The sequence below is a fragment of the Anas platyrhynchos genome, chromosome 3 (genome assembly GCF_047663525.1).
Source record: "Anas platyrhynchos isolate ZD024472 breed Pekin duck chromosome 3, IASCAAS_PekinDuck_T2T, whole genome shotgun sequence".
Classification (NCBI taxonomy): domain Eukaryota; kingdom Metazoa; phylum Chordata; class Aves; order Anseriformes; family Anatidae; genus Anas; species Anas platyrhynchos.
This window is the reverse complement of record NC_092589.1, coordinates 94,720,110-94,734,691: the sequence shown is the minus strand read 5'-3', so window position 1 is coordinate 94,734,691 and position 14,582 is coordinate 94,720,110. Positions and strand designations below refer to the sequence as shown.

General features: G+C 41.2%; 1 protein-coding gene across 38 annotated transcripts in view; it reads right to left on the bottom strand.

Moving 5' to 3' along the window:
* Positions 1-14,582, bottom strand: part of DST (dystonin) — a 297,166-nt gene that overhangs the window by 248,430 nt on the left and 34,154 nt on the right. The window lies entirely within an intron of this gene.

Sequence of the window (14,582 nt, the reverse complement as noted above, 5' to 3'; positions counted from 1 at the left end):
TAGGCAGTAAAAGAAATCAAAATCTTGGGAACGTTAAACCTGTTTCTCTTTATTCTGCACTAACCGTGGCTCTGAAAAGAAGGCAAGTTTTACAGGAAAATCTATCATTCAGAGATGAACCATGAGGAACTTCATGGTCCTGCTACTTGGGAATTCAGGTAGAAATTTGCAGCTGAGACGACAGCTACCAAAATAGCTCCGGTGGTATTTGACTCGGCATAAGGTCACAAAGACAACGTTCAGAGACACATGAGGGAAGACTCACAAATCTCATGATCGCTGGATCCCAATCTGACCTCCCATTAAAGGACTTTTTGATGGTTAAGAGAAGCTTTGGTGTCATGAGATGACCTTGAAAGAATCTCTTAGTTCAATTGCCCATCTCACCTGCAAAGCATCTTGTCTAGTAGATAATCCCTTCTCTGAAGCGAAGCACCCTATGCCTACACGCAGTGCTGTCTTTTTGGGGTATTTAACCAGCCAACAACCAATGCCAACTGCTCCAACAGTTGCTGCATCTACTCCAGGTCTGGCTCCCACCCACGTTAGGGTGGGACACCAGGTCACGACAGTCAAGGAGGTGTATCAGGAACCACAGAGACAGAATGAAAGCATCTTCTGTTCACTTCTGTCAGCCCTGATCAACTTGAGCCAACTTAACTTTCCCCTCCAAGCTGACTGGAAGCTGCAAAATAGTCTCAGGTCCTCTGTCCAAGGAACCTGTGATGAGCAACCAGTTATGCCCTGTGGCTTGGACCACTGAGCTAAGCAAGCAGCAAGCAGGGGGAAGGATTTTTTTTCCTCACGTCATAGTTCAAGTGAGGAACTCGTGGCTGCAGGGTCTGGTGACAGGACGAGGGGGAACGGGCTAAAGTTGCACCAGGGGAGGTTTAGGTTGGATGTTAGGAAGAACTTCTTTACCGAAAGGGTTGTTAGGCATTGGAATGGGCTGCCCAGGGAAGTGGTGGAGTCACCATCCCTGGAGGTCTTTAAAAGACGTTTAGATGTAGCGCTTAGGGATATGGTTTAGTGAAGGACTGGTTAGTGTTAGGTCAGAGGTTGGACTCTGACTGTCAGCTGAAGCTGGCTGTTGTCCCCCAGCCCTCCCAGTCCACCGTGCCTGGAGGCTGTGGGGCCAGGCCCCAGTGGGCAGGGTCTGTGCCTCCGCCAGCCTTGTTATCACAGCCGGCTCCCAGCCCTCTGCAGGGCGGTCAGCGCTTGCTGCTCCCTGACAAGCTGCTCAGAGTTTCCATCCTCTGATCTGGATGACAGATTAGAAGGTATTACGGAGAAGAAAAAACACGGTTATCTTCCAAATCCTCACTATTGTTTTTCTTGCAGTTCTCCAGCAGCCTGCCACAGCCTGACTGTGCTGGAATTTGCAGTGAGTTTCCCACCACAGGTCACTATGTGATGCCCCTGCTCTCAAAGGAGCCCAGGACATTGTCAGAGCTTTTGCTGAAGGTCTCTACCTGTTTGAACAGGAGCTCCATAAACCTCTGTTGGTATTCCTGATGTTCACAGCAGTGTTTTATGTGAGTGGCCAATGTTGAAGGCATCAGTGGAATTTTCTCGCTTTAGTTCTTTGTGGAAGTGTTAACATACACTAGAGTTCAGTTCAGCGTTTCATCCTATTCTTTGAATTATGTATACATATAAACATCAATGAACAAAAAGCACTGACAACCCTAGAAGCAAAGACCAGAATCGACACTTTCCTCTCTTCCATGCCCATCTAGAACTTTCTTTCACCCTTCGTACTCCTACATGTTTGCCCAGCTACTCAGTTTTAATAGAAAAACTGCATATTCCTACCCAAACATCCCAAAACTTGCAGCATTTTGGCTTAGATATAATCAAAACTCTTCAAGCTCCAAGAGGCCTGAAATTAGTTCCAATTGAGGAAAATGCTCAAACTGCAGTTATTCTTATGCAAATGTACACAGAAATGTCACTGCAGCATTCAGTTTTGGCTCAGGTTTTCCTGGTTAGTATACCAAAGAAAACATACAGGCAGCTTTTATCTGACCCTTGGCATATAGTAAACTTTAGGCAGAAGATGAGAGCATGAACCCCAAGAATTCAATCCTTTTGAGAAGTCACAGATAGCCAAGGGCCTTTTAAGCCACTGTGATGCTCACAGCAAACACAGATCCCTACAAAATTTGGCAGCAATGGAAAGCAGTTAACCTGGACAGGTTAACCTGGAACATCCCAATTTAGGCAGGATTTAGGACCAGATTGTGCTCTTTGTCTTGTGTATGGTCAGGTTACACCAGCTCTTACTGTTCAACTTCGCTCCGTTTGCAGTAGGGCTTTAACACCTCTCAGCCCTCATTTCTTGGCTTCACTGGACAAAGGAGCTTTCTGCAGAGCGGGTGGTCTGAGGCCTGGGTATCAAATTAGCATAACAACACACTGCAGCGCATTTCTTCCAAGGATCATTGCATTTTCCAAACATTAACTAATTATTTTGCCAACTGGTGATACATATTCATGAAGAATGAGGCTCTCCTAGTTCCTGGGAGAGGTCTCTTCCTAGCTCCTTAGTGTCTGCCAGAGTTTCTTTCTTCTCAGTAACTTTTAATTGGCGCAATGAACTTGCTCTACAACCCTTCCATCTCCATCACCGGTTGCTCAGGCTGAAGGCCGAAGTAATTAAGCTCTGCTAATAACAATGAAGGCATTATCTACAAGCACATGTTTGACTGATCTTCCTGTCAAGCCCTCACATAAAAGACAGTGCCCTTGTCTCAATTGTTCACACTCCCTTCTGAGACTCTCATTGCTTCACATTTTCCTAAACCTTTCTGAGATCCTGAGTGAAATATTTTACTGGTGTTACCACTTAGTCTACTCAGAAATTGAAAGAAAAAATAATATAAAAAATTAAACACCAAATAATATTTAGCCTAATTTACTTCATGCATAATCCAAGAGTCACTACAGACACTTGAAAACTATTCCTAGGGTACCAAAGACCAAAAAAGCCCCTCACTGCGGCCATGCCCCGCTGCACATCGCCCAGGAGAGCCATGATTGCTGCTGACCACCAGGCCTGTCTATGCACAGCAAACACTGAAGTCACAAATCAGCCCTAAAGCTGGACTTCTCCTAGTCTTTTGTGACCAAAAACTCAAAAGAGCAAAGAGAAGGGAAAGGCCTATTTTTCTTCTTTTTTTCCCAAAACATCCATAGTTCAGAAAGTGCTATGTAGATGCCTATCAGAAAAAATTGATCCAAGCTTTACCAGGGCTGTATACAGAAAATAATTTGATATTCACAGAGACTGCATCACCACTGCTGTCCTGCCATCCCTCAAACGGCCTATTTTCATAGAGCAGTTCTTCAGCCACACCATTTTTCCAGCTCCCAAATCCTCTGCAGAATGGCAGGCACTAGGCAGGCCACGGTATCACATAACTGCATCCAGCCGGCCAGGAGCGTGCAGAAAGCCAAGCATCAACCACTCTCTTCATATGAAAAGTTGCCATGAATGTATCACCAGGCCAGGAGAGAAAAACACGTTACAAAGAAAGGAATTAGGAATGAAAAGCCAAGAAGAGAAGCCAGGTGAAGCAAGCAGCGGGCCCACACCGAGCAGTCACAGCGTGCCAGGGCTGTGAGGGCAGGGCCCAGCAGCAGGGCCCGTCCCAGTCCCACCAGGAGCAGGGCAGTGGGGACACTGGGGCAGCCCCAGTCCCAGACACCCCTCTGGGGCCAGGCTGAGGGTCCCTGGGTTGGCTCGGGCTGTAGGGAGCTGGAGCCTGGCCCTGCAGAGGTGTAACTGGGGCTGGCAGCCCTGGGTGCTGAGCTGGGGTCCTGGGCAGGTGGGCATCCTTAAAGCTGTTAGGGCTTCACAGGGTAAAACAGTGATGCTGGATTTCAAAGAGGCAAATATTAGTGTCTCTAAACTGCTTACATTAAAATTAACTGAGATTTTTTAGTAGAAAACAGAACAAAGCATGTAAACTATGTGCAAGGTTGATCCTTTTTCACACGAACACTATGGACTACAATTTACTTTGGTAGCAATAAGCTAGTCATCGAAAAGCCCGATCCCAGCAAGGGAATGGGCACATGCTATAAATTTTACTATGCCAGAAGTATTTGCTTAGCAAGACAGAAACCCTGCCCAAGCAACGCCTGGAAAAATCAGGATAACAAATAAAACCATAAAGCAAACAATATTTTTTTAAACAAATAAGACCATAACGCACATGCTCGTGGATCATCAGATCCAGTGACACAGAACCACAGCAACATCTAGGCTGGAAAAGACCTTCAAGATCACCACATCCAGCCATCAACCTGACCTACCAAGCCTCATCATTAACTATGTCCTTTAGTGCCTCGTCCGGGTGTGGGGTGCTACCCACTGCCCTGGGTAGCAAGTTTTAATGCTCAACCATCCCCTCCGTGAAAAAAACCTTCCTAATATCCATTCTAAACCTGCCCACGTAGTCCATTAAGCAGCTATTACATTGGCTAAATATCTGAGCAAACACTTCAGTTAGCAAGGAGCCAGTTTTGAAGAAGATAATTTGCTCTTTCTTTTTCTCCGCAGCATCCTTCACGGAAAATTTCCCATGTTCCATCACAAGAAGGAATCTCAAAGAAGAAATGCTGGAGCAACACAAAAACCTAAGCGCAGCCACCATTAAGCAGCTTACATAGACTGTCACCATCACCTTTACAAATTTAGAAAGATCCAAGATATCAAAATGAAAGGCTGTTTATAAAAACAAACCCTAAAATACCTCACTATTCTCCAGATTATTTTCAAGAAATAAATGAAAAAAGAAATCACTGATGTAGCTCATTCATTCCACAGCAAGTAACAGGAAAGCACAGCTTAAACCAAACCAAACCACCAACAACAAAATATTGGGAAAGATATTAAGAATATAACAGCAAACTCCCATAATTTCTGCAATGACAAATCAAATTCCTCTATAATTGTTTAGCTTTTTCTGAGTTAAAAACAGAAAGGTGTGTGTATAACATAAACACACAGGCACACACACATGTACAATTTTATATTGAGAGAACAGACCAAAGGTTTACCCAAAGGTTTTGGCAAGACTTTTATGAAAGAACTAAAAACAACTAAAAGCAACCCAGATATAGTGTGTGTGGATGACTTACAGAATAACCAAGGTCTTGAATCTTGGCTGCCTCCCAGTTAAAGAGTGGTGTGGTTTTCCAAAAATCATCAACGCATTCTGTATTTATTAAAGATTTGGAGAAGGAAGCAAACAAAAAATGGGATATTCTGTATGGGATGACACAAATGTTTTCTGACAGGATGAAGTCCAGAATTTAAAGTTTTAAAAACAGCCTATCAAATCTGAGAAGATCATTAAGACAGAACGACAGGAAATGAAATATAATTTGGACAGAAAGTAAAGAAGTATTGGGGATAAAAAACAGAAGCTGAGCATTACTGAACTACCAAGGCCATCAGTGGAAAACTGTCCACTAAATGCAAAAAGCTCAGTAAAACACTACCTGCAATACAGAACTATCTAAAAGAGCCAAAAATAAATAAACCAGAGGGAATTCTTGCATACATATCAAAGACATTTAACATAAACCAGTAATGCAGCAATGCACTACATACAATTGTGCTGTTTCATCTCACAAGGTACCTCAGTAGGAGGAGCATTAAAGTGCACGTACAGTTACTAAATGCTTGGCACTGTGGCATGGAGAGAATTTGCAACTGTAAAGAGATTGCAGTAGATGAGATTTTTTTTTAAATCATGATGTACTGAACTAAAAGCCTTTTGATTGAAATACATAAAATAAAAAGATCAAAAATGTTAATTAGCCTCTCTTTCTCTTATTTGCTAGCCTGACAAAACCAAATTGCAAAAATAACCCAGTATTTCACATACCATCTAAGCCATTTGTCAACACTAAGTGCCAAAACGATTCGGATAAATATTGTAACAGACTGTTTATTTGCTAAGGAAAAAGAATAAGCAAATAAATAATCTCACAATTATTTATCCGCTGAGTCATTACACTAATACATGGAAAACAAGTCCTGGGCATTTAAAATGCAGATACAGACAACCTTTTAGTGCCCTGCATAATCAGTTGGTGTGGCTGCACACAGCAGGAAGGGAGCGCTTGCTTTCACTGGCAGTGAGGTACAAGCACAGGAACAGCAACTCTCATCCTAAAGAGTGATGCTCGGACATCCAGGTGTGGGTTGGAGTACTGAAAGCAAGAGCAAAAGAAATATAATAATGTCAAAAGAAGTGGTGATGCTAACAGCATTCCCAATCATGTCTGTTGCCTGGATATTCCTCTCTCAGCACTTTCACTGCGAGGGATTAAACTCAAGACTTGAAATGCTCTCACAGTAGGACACCAGCACGTCAGCACACAACCTAAGACACAAGTCCCAGCCAGGCTTTATCCTGGCTCTAGAAACTCAAATTCATGGCAGGAACTGGAACACGGGCACATAACCTGAGAAGGCTTGTCCCACATACATACATTTTTTACATTAGATTAATGGAAGTAAAAAACAATTCAAGGAGCAGGCAGTCTTCCAGCAGGAGCAAAGCCCGTGCTGCTCAGTCTCTTGGACTAGGGCTAGCACTACTGATCCCTGCTCCAGCAGCAGGCAGGAGGGGACTAGTACAGACGTTTCCTCTTTTTCCACCACAAATAGGTAAAAAAGTCTGAGGCAGAGGTTCAGAAGGTGAAAGAGAAGATCAGAGGTAGGTGAAGTCAACAGAGCATACTGGGTGGAGAAACACAAAGAAAAATTCCCACATCCAGCAGAAGCTATAGGAAGACCTATCAATATTTTAGTCATGCATCTAAACCTCCAACAGACTACAAGAGCCTATTCACAATGCTGCTCGCTGAAACGACTACGTGAATTCCAGACATCGACTTGGAGCACCAACTGCAGAATACATTTCATGCTCAGAATAAAGATGATCCTCCATGATCAGAGATGATTCTAATGCTGTTTAATCAAATCCATACATTTGGTATTAAATTGCAAATTATTGTGGACACGCACATGCTCTCAAAGTGTAAACTTAATTCTTTCAATTCTCTTGAGGATTACATGGTTTACAAAGCCAAGAAATGCTTCAGTGTGATAGCCAAAATATCAAGACACAAACATGTATTGTTTTTCAGACACGAATGTAATCTTTATTAACTAGACTAATGTAGATTAAAAGTCTTTAATGCTGCTCAGTGCTAATGTAAACCCACTTTGAACAGTATGATGGACTGGTTCAGTGACAAGACACTGAAGGAAAGGCATATCCGTGAGAAAGCACAAATAAATGCCCAATGTAAGTAAAAACACATACACTGCTACGAACCTACTTGATTTCATTTAACACACGTTGCAACAGAAAGCAGCAGCAAACGAGGCTTTGGGTTGATATTCTCAGAGCTTGGCTAGATCTGGCCTCCCAAGGAGGGTATGGATCCCATTAACAAGGGCTTTATTCTAACAAATGGAAATAGAACAACACAAAAGTATCCTGTTAAGCATGATAAAATTATAAGGTAATTTCATCAAGGGACCTAATCAACTTTGGCTTTCTTCCTGTAACTCATCTGCGTCTCTTCTTCTCTCCTTTAAAGAGATACTGAGCCAAATTCCAATTCGGCTCTACTGTAAATTGGAAGTCAACAAAAATAATCTGCAAAGAAGGGAAAAATCTTTGCAATTGTTTTGTTAAAAATTGAATCAAGAGATAGAAGTCACAGAGACTGGGAAAAATGTTTGCTCTACAATACAAAGGCAATATCAGCAGTAGTTTTGAAAATGTCATTTTATTTCTGAAATGAACTTTCTTTCTGAAAATTATGGTGAATTTTCCTCTAGATTAAGATTTCGTATTAAAATCCTTCCCAAAACTGAGTTTTAGATGCAGAACTAATCTGTAATATAGGGTATTATTATTTGGTTTCAGGCACTAAGCTATAATCTGAACAATGCACAGTCACTGGGAGAGAATTTCAAAGGCACAAACAGCAGCGAAGTGCCTAATTCCTGTTAAAAGTCAGGGGGCTAGCAGTCTAACTGCGAGCTCTGCTTTTTAGAATATGCTACGCTGAAACCAGATCTTAGCAAAAACACCTTATTCCCAGAAGCTATGGACAACTACACAGTTGCAGCTTCTCCAGACAAATGCTTGAGTCATTTCCTAATTTCTAGGACATAATGTAAATCCTTTATCTCTAGATTAAAAATTTATCTAAAGGCGAGGTAATTTAAGGCATTAAATATTTATAAACGTCGATAGCTAAGTTCCTGACTCCTACCAAAATTAACAGAAGTTTTGTTTGAGTAAAAACCACAGCATCACAAGTGCTGTTTAGCTCTCAAAAAAAGGCTCTTCTGCAAGAACTGCTCAGGATGCATTATAATATTATTGCTGTAAAACGTCTGTCCAAATTCCTACAGGCATTTTCTAATGCTGCTTCTGCTGCTCCTGAGAGACCGTGTCACATGAGGAACGCAGGGACTGTAACCTGAGCAGGCAGAGCACAAGGCCACGAGCAGAACCAAAGGATACCCTGCTCAGCACCCTGCAAAAGACTTTCGGGGACTTCTCTGTTCACCTATATTCCCAGCTGTACCTCCTCTGAAACATCACTCCGGAAGATGTGCAAAGAGTCAGACTCCTACTCGTTTTGTGCCCTAAAACATGTATGCTTCTCTCTAATCCCAGTATAGCAGGGCTCTACTAATTTTAGATCCAAGTGGTGTAAAGTGTCATAGCTGTCAGATAGCTGGATACCTGAATCTCAGTCCAAAGTAACTTGGTTTTCCAGCGCCATTCGACTTTTAACCCCACTTCACTGCTGACCTGTATTTATATGAAGTTTAAATACATGAAATATAAATCTGTATTTATATTTATCTGCAGTAATTATGAAAGCAAACTATTGAAATATATGTAAGAGCCAACCAAGTTCAGAAGGGCCATGTGGCTATAATCAACAGCAGATTTTGGCCTGTGCTACTGAAAAGCCCATCAGAGGCCTAATCCTCCTTGTCTTACAGAAATAGTCACACTAATTGTGTAATTGCAATGTGCAGAATTTAACCCCGAATACAGTTGCTCAGAATCCTTCTCCTTTCCCAGATTTATTTGCAGATACTGGTGGTGTTAACTGTACTTGCTTAAAATGTACCCTAAAAAATAAAAAGGATGGAAAAGCTGATAGATTGCATTCTGCAGCAAAATGACGCATACACAAGCATAATGACATTAAATCCGGAAACACGCGAACTTACTTTCATTGCAGCTAAAGTCTAATGTCCTAGGGGATAACTGATCTCAGCAAGACTACGACCTGTTAAAGACAGAGCTTTTACCCGGGCCCTGATCTTAGGAAAGGGGCTTGTGTGGGTGGATCACCAGAAACCCCAAAAGCACCGGCGTCTGCCTCCATGGATCGACTTGTAAGATCTTGGTATTACTGTGCCCTTCAGGATCTGACCCGCGGACTGACTTGCCTTTGTGAGCATTGTATCACCTGTTTGCAAGCTGGGTTGACTACCAGCATTCAGCACATGAATATTTTCACCCACCACAGAAAAAATCACGGCTTTGTTGAATTAAATGGCTTTAATGATGTTTTGCAGAAAACATTTCAGGCATGCAGCAATAAGCCGCATTCATATTTGACATTTACAAAACTTTATTCTTTTAAGCCTCAACATATAAAATACTTGCACTTAACTCGAAGCATGTGAATAAGCCCATTTTTATTCAGTACAAAGCACTGAATTCTGAATACATGTTGAAGTTCTAGCAAGAAGGTGGAATGAACTCTTCAAAACAGGCACTTTTTAAACAGCGTAGAGGGGAAAAAAAGAATGCATAATCTGGTTTTCATGCAAAAGATCACTAGAGATTAGTGAACTAGATCACAGCAAATAATTAACCCCCCCTTATCCAAAGCCATAAACTGGGCCAAAGCAAGCCTTTTAACACAGTGATGATGGAAATTTATTTTTTCCATTCTTCACCATCTCCTGGTTTGGGCCAAAATAAAAGCATAATGAAATATTCCTGTGATTGCTATTTAAAAAGTGTTTCTGACTGAGTGGAAATTGGGAAGTACCAGAGATGCAATGTAACAGACCTTTACTGATCTCTGCCCCAGTGCACATAACAAAGATACTTGAACCGATGGCCAAATTCTGCCCACCTTAGTCGTCTGAGCAGGTATCTTTTAAACCACAGCTTACATATACCATCCAACTCAGCTCCAGAAACCACTGTCCAAACCTTGAGACCTCCACACAGCCAAAGCCTTGCTGAATTGGCTAGCATTCAAGTTCTCAGTATTTTATCCCCCCAAAATCAAGACCCCTTCAACTTAATTCAAGTGAACACAACTCCAATCAGCAAGATCCTCTCCGTATTTAGGATGAGATGCACCGAATAAAATCCTGGCTCTAACCAGTATGAACCAAAACGTCAGTGAGAACTTGTTGCTTAAAGAAGGAATGTTGAAAGGGAGGAAAAGTGCATTTGTACATTTTTTACAAGGAGCCCATTAATTTTGTCTGACTTCATCACACAAGTGCCATTACGTTTCCACCCTTAACTGGACACACTTTCTGTTGGCTCCAATTAGTTCTCAGGAGGCTGAACTGCTGTAGGACACGTGCGAGGAGCAGGTGAAACTACGTCATCATGATGAAGACCTGGGTGGTGGCAAAGATAGGATTAGGTGATGTGCAGCCAGATAATCCACACGTACCCTGCACTGTGCAACAAAAGACCAATCCTATTTGTCCAAAGAAAGAGGGGATCGGTTCCAAGGCTAGAAGCTAGCAGCACCTGAAATGAGGTGTGACAAAACCACCAGAGATAGAAATTCCTCATAAACCCTACAAAACTAACACCTATATGCCACCGGTTTTTGTTAATGCCAAAGAAGAAATAAAATAAATTAAAAGCACCGAGGCAATTACTCACTCGAGTATTTCTGAATTCAAAATCAGAAGCCCTGGAGCAGAAGGTTTGATTAGTTCAGAGCCTGGAGCACAGAGCAAGATTTCTGCTGGCTGTTGCTTAAGGCCCTTGAGTTCACAGTATAAATAAGGAGTCTCAGCAGTTCACAGATTCCAGAATCAGGACTAAGTCTGATACTGAATGCATTTAGGAGCCTCCAAATTCCTAAAACTCTGCAGCTTCTTCATTTTCAGATGTACAAAAAACTATTCTGAGTAAATGGTCCCTTCCTGAATCCAGGTTTAATCCTGGTTAATTCAGGTTTTAATCCTAGTTCAAGGAGCTGGATGACAAGCGCCCCATTTTGAATCTGAATTCAAAAACCATCCCCATACAATGTCAGAACAGCTTTTCTTGAAGCTACCCTCCATCAAGCACTACAAGAGGCAGATTGTGTTACCTCTGAACCCCTCACAGGCAACAAAGCACAGCAGATGACTTTCCAGCTCTTGCCCATCTCTGACTCGTTTCTCGGAGCACAGAAAACAGAGCTGCTTGCTATGCATCGGCTGAGCTCGTGGCATGACAGATTTCTTCAAACCAAGAGAGAAACACCAATACTGAAACAGAAAACAAATCTTAACCCAACCTGAGTTGTGCCCAGTCCCAGGCCTGCAGCAAGCACTCTAAGGAAGCAGCAGTCAGGCATCCAACCTAAGGAAAATATTCATGTGGTACCTTTCCTGTCATCAACAACTATTTAGGCCAGTCCAGTGGAGCCAAAATTCACAGCTGTAATAGGTCTGCATGGACCAGAAAGCCTTATATATTTTAAATGTCTATAGTTCATACAGTTGAAGAATATTCTTGAATAACTGTGATTTCTTTAGTACATACCACTGTGAATTAGCTCTTTTTCAGAGACAGCAATCACAGGGTCATTATCAGATGTTCCTATTTCAACAATGATGTCAAAGGGAGGCAACTTGATTGCATGATTGTTCAAAATTTTGCAGAAAAAGAGGGCTGTTCCAACTATTTAAATATCTGCTACCTGCACTGAAAAACACAGTTTTGGAGGGGTCATGATCAGATAAATCTTGATTCTTGGTGCATTACTTAAGATTTATGCCAGAGTAAATCTAATGAATGCGGTGTATTTAAAGACACTGATCTTTAAGCTAGTCATCTTCAAACCCTTAATGCTCAAATCATGTTGGAATGCAACAAGGCATACCTACCCCATCTGACTGAGATGGCATCTAGTATTTTTTATATTAAATGTATACAAAATACCACTGGACATTTGCTTATTCAAAAGTCAAAGGGAGAAACTAGTTACCAGGAGCAGCTAACAATAATTTTATCAATTTTTGCTCCCAGGCAATGGTGATATGATGTACAAAGCACCAAGACTGATTTTTAAAGTTCATTACAATCTCCTGAGCAATAAAATATAGTTTTTTGAGACAAAGCTGACCTGTTAGTTATATTTGTATTGCTTCTCATCTTCCTATCACAAGATGTGAAATGTGTCAAATATTTGGGATTAAATGTACCAGACATATTACTGATCCTATCGCAATAGAGGCTTTGCTTCTCAATTTCTATAGAGGCTACTGACAAAGCAGTGATTTTTGCCCTAAATATGTAGCTTGATTCAACATGATTTCTGAATCATCTGAGATAACATGACTTTTTTTTTTTTTTTTTTGCCTCTATCAAAACGCTTTGAAATACTGCCAGTGAGTTGCTATGTGAATCAAGAAGAAAAATATGATGGGCAGTGACTGAAGTGACCAGCAATCACACAACGTTTTCTCCCATAGCAAACAGCTCCTCTGCGCTATCGCAGCCCCAGCGAACAGTTGCCTGATTATTTACTGTCACAGCCAGGGACGTGGTCAGCAGCCAGAATTTGGAGCCATACAAATATCCTGGTTTCGACAGTTAAAGCAACCATGTCCTTTGTTTTGCACAGCCTGCCTGACCTGCAGCCTACTTGGGCTGTGGAGAAAGATGAAGAGTGAAATCGGACTTCTCTACATTTGAACAGGGCTGTTATTTTTTTCCCTAAATCAAAAGGCCCGAATGTCTTAATGATGAGGCATCATATGATTCCAAGCCTAAGACAGGCGATGAATTTTGTACAGCTGACTCTGCTAGTTACAGTACTCAACAGCTGGGGCATAGATAATTTGGCACCCTGATAAATACAAGAGCATTCTGCAGACTGCAAAAAGGAAAAGGGAAAGAAAAAAAAAAGAAAAAGAAACATTAGCATTAATATTATTCATCGAAGCTCACCTTAAAACCCTAAGATCGACATGTTTTGCATTTGATTAAGAAAACAAATACAGGCAGTGTTTACAAAACTGGGAAATTCAGAGAAATGGCACTCCCTCTTCAAAGCATATATCGTAGCAATTCTTTTCTGATTAGATCAGCTCCCATAGCAGGTCGTCAGAACAACAATCACTGTAGTGAAGTCATACTACTGGGACTCGGATGGGAAATCATGAGCGGCTTGGAAACACATTGTGAAAAATAATGTATTTTCCAGGCTTCCAATATATCATAATTAAAACAAGTCCGAACCTTTACCTTTGCTCCCAATGGCTGAAGAAAGCATACCTCAAACAGCAAAATAAAGCACACTGATGCACTCAATATGACACTAAAAATTAAGACAGCTGAAACTGGATCCTTCTGAACAATTTCAGGATTTAGCTGTCACCAAAACCAGCATGTTGACAGACCTGACGTGGCCCCCACAATATAAAAAAGTCAGGTATTTCCAGAATTTATTTCTAACAAACGTGAATTTGTTTTAGGAGTTTAATTTAACTAAAATCCATTTATCCACTAACACTTGAAAAACAAATGTTTCAGTCTCTACACAGACAAAACTCCCACTGAAATTGGGAAAATTAGGCCTAATATCTTTCCCAGATTTTTAAGCAAGTCGACAAACTGGTATGAGACCAAACCTTATTAAACCTGAGTACAGCAGCAAATCAAAAGTAATCTAAAGCAGAACAGCAGTGTTTTAAATTAGAACCAGGATAGAAAAACAAGTTTTTCTCAGTGTTTTGTTTTGTGTTTTTTTTTTAATTTACAATGTGAAGTCTACTTGCTATTTTTTTGGAAAAAAATTATTTCAGCTACATATGAAGTAATTGATAAAAAATAGGGAGAGTATAGAATAAACATGTCCTTTTGAAGACAATCTGTTCCAAACCATAATTATTCCTCATCTAAAATGCACTAATGCATTTCAGTACTGAAACAGTGCACATGCTCCAGAGCTGCATTGACACAATGGGCAACAGACACAAAGAAGTCATTAGTCAATACTGTTAATGACACACGAGATTGCAAGTGGCACAGGTAGAAAGTACTCTGAGAGCTGACAAGTTCCCATTTCACGACAACCATCTGTAGGTGGGTTTTGTTGTTTTTTTTTTCCCCAAAATCTTACCAGTGACAACCAGGATTAAATAACATCCACTATCGATATCTTCGAATCAAGCTGTCTTAAGCTGTGCCACTCCCATTCCCATCAGTGGGAACCATTTAACTAAAACCTTCAGAACTGCCTGGAAGCACACAGCTGAA